Raw genomic sequence first — 8,762 nt, forward strand, 5'->3', positions numbered from 1 at the left:
GACCGAGCTATGGCAGCACTCCCTGCACTGGACCCTTCTCAGAGTTGCACCCCACAGGTTTCTCTGGAGCTGCAGAACAGGCTGATGGTAATAGAGGGAAAAACCCAAACAGCCCCAAAAGAGACCACAGGAGGTTTGAGACAAACCTCCATTTCAGGAAAGTGTGAAAGGAAACACTTAATGTCCTAATATAATCTGTGGGGATGGCTCAGTGTCAGAAACTTGCATCTAAATATTCCCTTCAAAGCTTAGGGAGGCATTTAAATTGGGAATTGGATTGGAAATGTCCCTTGGTATGAGGTTTGTGAAAGCCAAGACTAAATGACGGGCTCTGCAGGTCTGGTTTTGCTCTGGACCTTCCCAAAGGAAGAGCCAAGAAACAAGGAGGAGTCAGGGAGCAGAATGGAAATACTACAGACACATCAGAGGCTTGTTTACACTTCAAAGCCAGTTTGGATAATGCAGGGCGTGAACCAAAAGCACAAAAACTATTCCTATTTAAAATTATTCCAAAGTAGGAGCGCCCTGTTCTGCATCAGCATAATCCACATTTTAAATGGATTATGATAAAGGAGAGTAAGGTGCTTTTGTGCTACAATACAGGTTTCCCTACATGGGGCTATTTAGGATAACTATCCTGAAATAATTCCATTTGCAGACATCCTCTGGTGCACGGTATCAGAGCAGAGCAAGCGACGCTCCGACACAGGATGAAAGTGTGTGTGTGTGTGCACACTGTAATATCCAGGCATGAAATATCATTTCCTAATTTAATCACATTATGCAAACCTGGCTTGGCTGGGGCACTTTGAATATCAAGGAATTCTTAGACACAGCACGGATGAGCAATGCAGACAGAGAATCAGGATCTGCCTCCAGTAATTACACACCACATCCATGGGGTGGAAAATACCTCCCTCCTCATTTTCCTTTTTGGGTACCTGCAAGTCTTTGGAATGTTTTATGAAGAACAGTCTGGTGCCTGAAAGGCCAGGACACCTCCAATGACCTGTGAGTGGGAGGAAGTTACATGATTTGGATTCACTTGTTGATTCCACCACAGATGCTCAAGATGAGTAATGGACACGTCATATAGGAGCAATTTTCCAAAAGCATCAAGACTTCCCAAAATTTTGGACCCCCTCATTCCTGCAGGCACAGAGACACTTCATAAGAGTCATGCAAGGGGTCATGCAAGGCCAATTTTTGTCTGTACTGAAGTCCCCTCCCAGCTCACTGTCAAACAAGGCCACCCCCTGACAACTCCTCTCCCTTTCCATCCTAAGAGAAAAAAACATTTTACACAACTCCAGGCTCAACCCCAGTAGAAATTCCCACACTGATTACAAATCTCATCGTGGGAAAATACACAGGATTGTGTCAAAGAGTAAAAATAGATCCAGGCTCAGGGTTTCTACGCTTGTTACAGAACATGCTGGAATTTCAATTCTAAAGGGGAATGAAACAAAAAAAAAATCTTTTTTGAATTAATTTTGAATGAAGGACAAATCCAGGGAAACCACATACCAATCCTTGACAAGTGGAAAAGAAAAAGAGAGAAACTCTTCAATCCCTAAGAGTCAGCTGTCCCAAGGGCAAACCAAGGGGAACATGGAGCTGTGACTGTGCTGCATCATTAACACCAGGGAGCAGAGGCTGTGTTGGAATTCCACACAGCTTTGGACAGACTAAATAATTACCTTTAAACAGGCACCTTAAAAGCAACAGCGTAATAACAGCTCTCGATGTGAAACAACCCAATAACCAGAGTTTGCTGACCTGTAGTTAATGCATTCCTTCCTATAGGAGAGTCCATTAAATTCCCAATTTTACATGCAGAATCCAAGGAGCCACATGGCCTGTGAGCAAGGGAAGCTTTTCCTGGCAGTGCAACTGCATCAAAACACCAACACTGGAAATGTTTTCAAGTCAAGCAGTAAAATAAATGTTATTTGTGAGGGTGACATGATGCTCTGAGATTACTGGTGTAGACCTTGCTCTCCCTGTCCAGGTCCAGGATGTGGAACCTTCATTATCCAAACAGAGCTGGCACAGAAAGTCTGACCCAGCCATCAGCCAGAATGTGGCCATGCTGAGGCACAAGTTATCACTTTGGTCTTCCCACCTCAGCTCCTTTATATGGAAAAGAATTCCCACTGTGGCCACCTGAGCATTTCCATAGGATACCATAAATAGCAGTAATAATTCCAGACATAGAACATCCACTCATGACTGTGGTGCTAAAGCATCCCAGAACTTTTGCAAGGCAGGAAAAATTATGGCAGTGAAGTTCTGGATGGTTCATTTGTATGTTTTTATACTCACACCTTCAGATATTTCTGATTTGATTATTTTCAGCAGAGAAAAGGATAAAATCCCTGAGATCCAGAAGGATTTCTCATCAGGATGGCTTTGGTTTAGTAGCAAAGGTTATAGTCAAAGAAAATGTTAAATGGAGATAGCTCAGCTTTTTTTGGGGTGTGAAATGAGTTCAGAGAAAGATCAATTTATTTCTCCAAGCCAAGAAGTTCTGAAGCATTTCAAGATGTGTCTGGATGCTTCAGCTTCTCACCTGATAATGGCTCTGCTGTGCAGAAGCACCTTAAATCCTTCTTGAGCTTTTCCACTGTTTAGAGCCTTAAATTCACTAAAAAATCCCCAAGAGGCAGCATTTTCTTGGTGTAACTGAGTGACTTACAGCCAACAAAAAACAACTGGTCCATCATCTTCCTCTGGCCCAAAATTCCACGTGTTCTGTGATTCTATTTATTAGCTCACAGAACAGAGATGTTTCAGCTAATTCTGCAATGGCATCTTGGATTTCTTTATCCTTAACACGTGCTATAAGTAAATCACATTCTCCCATTGGACACTTGAAGTCTTCCCATCAAACTTTTCCTTTGTCACAGAGCTCATCGAAGTGGATCCATGGATTCTTTTACTGGATGAGATTCAGAACATCAGTGGCTGAAATACCAAGTGCCTTTATTCAGGAGTTATGAGAGTTTCACCTGGTGTTGAAGACCTCATCACCAGCCACATGGAATTCTGACCAGATTCCTGAGCAGATTGGATCTTCCAAGGAAGTTGCTTTTCCAGAGATATTTTTTTCCTCAGAATGCAGCAAATACTTTCAAAAAAAGGAGCATTTCCTATGAAAACATTTTATCCAATCCAAATATCTGTCTCTGTTTCAGGAGGGTTACGTTAATCTTCCCACAGTACCTTGTTGTGCCATCAGACATCAAATCCTCATTGTATCAGACCCTGTGCTGAAACGTCTTTACCTGCAAATTTCTATTTCAAGTTTACAAAGGGAACAGTTACCTGCACCTCACTGAAAACAGATGTGACATGAAGAGCTGAAGGGATGTGGGGAGTTTAGGAAATTGTTGGGATTCAAACACAGATAAATCAACTCAAGCACCATAATTCCAAAAATTCCCAAAATTAATTTCAAATAGATAACCTGTATGTTTATAATTTCATTTCCAATGATAAAAAACTCTCTCCTTTAAGAATCTCTGTTCTACTTCACTACCTGCAAAAGCTTTCCAGCAGGGAGGAATACAGGATGCAGACACTGCTGAGGAGGAGGAGGAGGCTGGTGGAAAGGCCAGTTTGCTCAGTTTGGACCATGAAAACAACTTTTCTTACACCCTCTTGGTAATGTGCTGCTGTTTTGACTCCTAAATGGACCCTGGCACCACAGGGAATTATTTAAGCCCAGGCCTCCCACTCCTGACCCATTTTCATTTCATTTCCTCTCCCAGCCCTGTCATATGGCAGCAGCACATTATATATTATATATTACAGATTATGGCTTTTGGAGTTTCCTGCTAATTTGGTCATCACAGGGATCCTCCAGGAGCACACAGTAATCACCATGAGAGATGAGACCAGTCCTGTGGCACAGACAGCCCTGACTCAGCCTCGTTCAGGTTCTCTTTGTGAGGAAGATGGGGTTTGGCACAAAACTTCTCCAAAAAAAACTCCTCCAAAATTCTCCAGAGCCAAAACAGGCACAGAGCATCTACAGCCCAGCCCTGCCTTGTCAGGGCACTGGGAAAATGGGAAAGTTTCAGACAAACTGAAATATTCAGCTCTCCTCAGGAAAGTGAGGAAGAACCAAGAGATGGGAAAACCCTAAGGATCATCTTTCAGAACATTTGGTATATAGACCATTTAGAGAAAACAAAGGTCTTACCTGGTAAAGCAGAAAACTTAGATAGAATGCTAAAGAACTTAAGGAACATTTTTGTTTTAAAGTATTCCTAAAAAAAGTTGTCAATGCCTTTGAACCTGCTGAGCCAAGGAGTAATTCACCAAATCCTGTGAGGAAAAATAGCTCTGTTCAGCTCAGCTTGGGGCAAAAATGTTTTCTATTAATTCCATGTGTTAATAAGCTTTTTCACAGCTTTTGAACATAAAGAACCTTTTGCTTTAGGACTCTGTAAATTTTGGAGCCAACATGGAAACCAAAACCAAAACTGTAACTGTGTGGCTTCACAGCTCCTAAACACATCAGGAGGGGTCAACCTTAAATCCCTTCCTGGCTTATGTGAACATGGAGCTCACACAAGCAGCCTTCCCCTGGCTCATCACAGCACAGGCCATCAATCCTGAGGCAAAAACCAACACAAAAACCCTTGGAATATCAGATGTGCCCAAGTAAAGCCCCCAGAGTGATGCTCTGGGCAGGTTTCTCCTGTGTATTGAGTGAACACTGTGAGACAAATTAAATTAAAACCATGTTTTAATTATTTTCTTTTTGAAGGTGCTTACTAAGAACTAGGTGAATTTAACGATGATTACAAAAAAAAAAAAAAAAAAGACAAACAGGTTTGAACTGTATCATTTTAAATCAGAGAAAATAAGGGATAAGTAAAGCCTATAAATCCTTTCATATCCCAAACTCAGTAACAAAAGTTTCACATAGAAGGAACTGCTGTCCAAAAAAAGGAAAACCACCAAATGAGCTGACAGCTTTGGAAATGTTTTCCTAATTCCCATGTCAGAGCCTGGCTATGTACTTGAAAGTTTCTGATTCCTATATAATCCAACTGGGCACATTTTAATTACACAGACAAGTGCATTTTCTGCTCCAGCCAGGCCCATAATGCCACCCTTGAGCCACAGCCTTGGCACACTGCAGGCTTGGTGGGAGGGAGCAAATGAATGGTTTGTGATATCCCACATTCCAAACCAGCCATTGCAGATCTTTCCTGATTTGTTTTCTTCAGCAAATTGTGTTGTGGGATGACAGAAAGTCCTTTGAAAACAGTACCATGTGGTGGAAGATCTTTTCCTCCCTGCTGATAAAATCCTGTGAGCATCCTCACTGTGAGCACACAGCTGTGAATGTCCAGAGCAGGACTGCAAGGGAGAATTATAATATCCTAAAAACCTTGAAGATTTACCTTCACATCCCTGCTTGTCAGTGCTTGGATTAACTACGACAGGATGGATTTCAGCTGCTCTTTTTGGGTTTTTGGCAAATCACTGGCTATCTTCCTTTGTGAAAATATGGATAATTGCCAGTTGTGGCACAACTGCCTAACATTTGTGAAAAATAAAATAAAATAAGCATCTTCCAAAGGAAGAAAGAACCCTGTGCATCCCACCTGCCACTGCTGGAGAAGGCTCTGTTCTCTCCATGAGCTCTGTGCCCACCAGCTGATCTGCAAGGCAGGAAGAGGACAAACCAGTCTGGGAGAAGGCAGCAGTGTGCGAGATCACTGCCCTCTGCTGAATCCAAAGCTGGGGAGACACAGGTGCTCCCTACAAACCAAAAACTTTGGGAGCAGGGAATGGCATCAGCTGCATTCCCAGAGCAACATTTGGTAAGAGGAGATCAATCACCAGAGGCCCATGGGTGTTTTGGTGGTACAGTAGCAGGTTATTGTCAATAATCCCCAAAATACTGACACAAAAAAAAGATGGAGTTTCCTTTGGCTGATGTAAATTAACTTGAGGAGATCCACAATTTTCATGTTTGTGCATAAACACAAGAAATATTTAACAACCTCTACTAAGCAAAAGGTAATTTAACCAAATCAAAACACACCCAACCAAGAAATCACTTCAGAGGATTCAGTGATTAGGTTGGCCCCACCTTGTAGTGCTGTCTTAGAGTTGATTTATAGATCAAAATTTATTCCACACTTGCTGGCATTCATATTTTGGTTTTCTTTCTAAAGATTTGATCAGCAGAATTTAGTTTTTCATAAATCTTATTAACTTTACTGAATTACACAGGGAAAAATACCATCCTGGCTGCTCAGAAACAGATCCTTTTAGACACCCTCTCCCCATGCCCCAACAGCAAAGGGTTTTCTCTGCCTTCCACAGCTGTCTCGAGTTAAACTACATGAATCAGCTTATTGGATAACGACCTAATTGCACATTAGCACAGAAACAAAACACTTAAACTGTCACTTTACATTTTCAAGACAACTAACTTATTTTTTAACATAGTCCTCAGCCAGTCAGAGATCTAAACCAACATAGTCATGAAAAATCGACAAGTTGAATATTTTAATTCCACCATTTACTTTTTTTTTAATCTATTAAAACAACTAATGTCTGTTTAGCTTGATCAGTGAAAATTTCCTGCACTAAATTACTGTTGATGGCTGATAAAAACACACGGAAAGCCTATGTAAGGTTAAACCCTCAAAGAATTAAAAATAGCTTGAAGGATAAACTTTTTACAATTAGGATAAATTAATTTTTCCTTAAATATATAAATATAGTCCTTCACAGGTAGCAGAGGGGTTTTATTCTTTAAATGCCAAGTTATTTAATACAAAATATTCTATCCCTGCTTCAGATGGAAAATGGATTCAACCAAATCCTATGAGCATAATTTCTAGTGTCAGCCCTGGCATGGGCTAATGCCTCTTGGAGGAGCCTACTGTCAAAACTAGAGACAAGAGCAAAGGAAAACACATCCTTGGGAGAGCTCAGCCTGATCTCTCCCCTCTGCTCCCACATCTTGACTCTGGGAAGTGACAGCTCCATTTGGTGACAAGGTTTCTGCCAGTGACTGATCATCATGAACAGAAGTCATACTCAAGGACTGCTGAGGATATGCTGTAGGATTGATCACACACACTTTATTTATATTTTTGTTAGTGTTATTATTGTTGTTATTATTATTATTAGGCAGTCTCATGAATTTTGCTTAGGACACTCAGGTTTGCACTGAAACCCAGTCCCAGCTTGAGGTTCTTCACCTGCCCAGGGCTGGAGCATCTCTTGGTTTAACAGAACAGGGCCATGGATTTCTTGAAGAAATCCTGGGGAAAGGAAGGTGAATCAGCCTGGGGGGCTCCCCCTCACCAGCAGCTCCCCACAAAAGTGAATACAGCAGGATGGGAGACAGTTTCACCTTCCAGGCATTTCAGTTTTTGACTGATGTCCCTGCTTGGCTGTCACTTCACTCAAGATGACTTGAGTTGTGGAGTCACTTTTAGGCAGCAGAACTGCCTTGGCACCACTACAAATTTGTGTGAGACCAATTCCACAAGGCAGCTGAGCTCTGATGGCTCCTCTGGGCCAATGCTTCTGGTCACAGGGAGGTCTATTCCAAAACACTGATTTTCTTCCATGGAAAGGTGTAATTAACACCAAGAAAAAGCCCTGTGAGTGCTGCACCTATGCTCACATTCCTCTTCCAGCAAAGCACTCAATGTAGCCTAAGGCACAGAGAATCTGTAAACTGATCTTGGAGCCAACTCCAAGCTCTGGAGAGATGAGCTGGTGATGGTCTTTTCCCCAGGAAAAGACTATCCTTAAACAGGAAACCTAACACGAGAAAAAGGGCCTTGTTAACTCTTTGGGCCCTGAGGCTTTGAGAGTAAAACATATGGTCAGAATTACCAGGCAAGGCAAGGCAGAGAAGTTTACCATGGCCACAGTGCCCCAGGAACAAGGCACCTTGACTACTACATTCATTTCTCATAATATGAACCACAAAAATTAGTACAAAGCAGTATTTCCTTGCAGTGCTCAAATATTTCAGATTTATTATGAAAGAGGTCTGTCATGACAAATACAAATGGAGAGGTGAATTCTTTCGAAAAGGGATTCCTGGATTGTAGGCAAAATATGGTTTTCAGAGGCTTTAGGGCTAAACTTGAAGCAGGTAAGAAGTTTTCTATTCTTTCATTTAACTTAAATATTGGTTTTTCAAACAGATTCCATGCAATACTGTCAAAAATGAAAACTGGCTTCTGAATTTGAGTGTCAGCACATTTTAAAAAGTAAGTTACATAGCAAAAGTATCACACTTTTCCTTAAGAAGTATGAATTCTTGGAAAGTCCTCAAAAATCCTTTGTTAGAGGCTATAGTCCAATCTCATTGTGGGCCAGTTCTTTTGTTCCTGGTTTGGAATCAAGGGCTGTATTTATTCATTCCTCGAGGTTGCTGCTCCATTGGCTTCAGATGCAACCCCTTGGATCTTCCTTTCCATGGGGGATTCAGATCCTGGGCCCTGCCCCTGGGCAAAACATATGTTCCACTCCAACCTGGATCCAACCAGAGAATAATTGTTTTATGTTTATTAATCACCTGCATGCAAATAGGTGCCAATAAAAACTCCAGGCAGATTCTCTGCCAGGCTCACATGATCCAAGAGCTCCACACCCCAGTTTGGTGTCTGAACAATGAATCCCTCCAATGAAGAGGCATTGCTGCTTTGATATGCAGTGACAAAAATATCACATCAGCTCAGCCCCTCTGCAGTGATGAGTTTGAA

This window comes from Lonchura striata, chromosome 26, assembly GCF_046129695.1.
Source record: "Lonchura striata isolate bLonStr1 chromosome 26, bLonStr1.mat, whole genome shotgun sequence".
Classification (NCBI taxonomy): Eukaryota; Metazoa; Chordata; class Aves; order Passeriformes; family Estrildidae; genus Lonchura; species Lonchura striata.